Source organism: Myotis brandtii, unplaced genomic scaffold (genome assembly GCF_000412655.1).
Source record: "Myotis brandtii unplaced genomic scaffold, ASM41265v1 scaffold975, whole genome shotgun sequence".
NCBI classification, from domain to species: Eukaryota; Metazoa; Chordata; class Mammalia; order Chiroptera; family Vespertilionidae; genus Myotis; species Myotis brandtii.
The window spans coordinates 88,522-90,449 of record NW_005372049.1 but is presented as its reverse complement, the minus strand read 5'-3'; positions in this window follow the sequence as shown (position 1 = coordinate 90,449).

Sequence of the window (1,928 nt, the reverse complement as noted above, 5' to 3'; positions counted from 1 at the left end):
TGTCCGAGGGCGTCTGCCCCGAGACCCTCACATGCAGCCCCGGGCGGGGCCCTGGGAGGCGGGGGTTCCAGTTGCAGAGATTTGGCCAAGTTCAGAGCCAGGAGCACACGCTCAACGGGGACAGAGACGGGTGGCCCCCCAGCCAGCGAGGGACACAGCGCGAGGGTGCCGAGTCGATGGTGGGGCCCCGAGGTTCCCGGGTCGGTGCCGGAATCTCTGCCTCCGCCCAGACCCGACCCGCGCTCCGGGCCTGCTCACCTGCTCTCCTGCCCTCGGCTGGACGCTCCCCCCCCTCCCCGGTGCCACAGCGCCCAGCACAATGCGTGTCCAAGACTCGCCTCGCCTCTGCCTGGCTTTTATGTTTATCTGAACGGGGGGGGGGGCACCGTCCCCCACCAAGTTGTTCCCCTGAAACCCGCAGGCGCTCGTCTGCCATCCCCTGTCCCCCCCACAGGTCCCAGCGCTGCCCCTCCCGATGGCCGAGCAGTGCGTCCTCTCCCGTCCCCTCCGCCCAGTCCCCACGGTCCCATCCCTGTCCTCACCGTTCCCGGGGGGCCACTGCCGGTCTAGGGGCCACCGAGCTCACGTCCCCTCCCCCCTACAGAACCGTCCATGGCTCCCGCCTTCCCCGGCTCGAGTTCCTCATCGAGGCCCTGACCTCCTGCCCCTCTGGCCTGTGGCTCCAGCACCAATTGGCAGGAGGGACGGGGGGCCCTGCAAGCCCCTAAAGGGGGGTTGGTGGACCCCTGGGCACAGGTGCTCACCCAGGCGGACCTCCTGCGATGTGAAGGGGGGGGGAGGGGAGAGTGAGGGGGGTGATGATACAGGGTGTCTTGGCCCCTGGCATCCTCAGGCGTGGAGCTGAGCTGGCTGAGGGTGCCGGGCTCCTCGATCAGGGCGGACGTTGAGGGTAGGGCTCTAGCTGCGAGCTAGGAGCCCTGGTCCTGCCTGGCCCACTGAGTGACCTGGAGCAGCGGGTCCCCTCCCTGTGCCTCAGTTTCTCCCGACCAAGAGTGAGGAGGTTAAACGCAGTGGGGCTCACACCCGCAGGCGGCGGCGGGAGGTGCCCGGACCAGCACTGGTAACTCTAATGGTCATGCTCTTGTCTCAATGAGCATTAGAAAAACCAGGGTCGTTAGCACATCCGCTGCAGGCCTGGTGGGTAGTCATGTGAAGGACGAGTAAAGGGGGCCGAGTGTATGTACAGGAAATATTAGCCCGGCCAGCCGAGTGGCTGAGCGTCGACCTGTGAGCCAGGAGGTCACGGTTTGATTCCCGCTCTGGGCACCTGCCTGGGTTGCAGGCTCAGTCCCCAGTAGGGGGCGTGCAGGAGGCAGCCGATCCATGATTCTCTCATCATTGATGTTTCCATCTCTCCCTTCCTCTCTGACATCAATAAAAATATATATATATAATTTCAAAGAAAATATTAGCCGAACGCTAAGTGCCGTTGGCTGGGGCAGGAACTCTGGGAGGACCTGGGCCGTGTGCTGGTTGGGTCCCCGTCGAGACCCCCTCTGTCAGCGGCCTCCGTCCCGGGCTCCCCATGGGGCCACGGGGCTCAGACCAGACGCCAAGGGGACCCGACACTGCAGCCTCCTGGTCCCGGTCCAGCCGGGAGCACCCAGGGGTCACCTCCCAGCCCCTGACACCCACGCTGGCGTCCTCAGAGCCACTCAGAGAGGCTCCCACACCTGGGGCTTCCCCCACAAGACACCCCTGTTTTCCTGCCCCGAACACTCACAGGAGCCCCCTCGGCTCCACCCCACACCCTTCCCCTCCCGGGGGCCATCCCTTCTGGGCACTCGCGGGCAACACCCTGGGGCACCGCATCCCCACCTGCCCCTGCAGGGGCTCAGGGGGCCAATCAGGAGGCCGGGGGCGGCCCCCTCTCCCCCTCGGGGCGGGTCCCAGATCAGAGGAGCCCC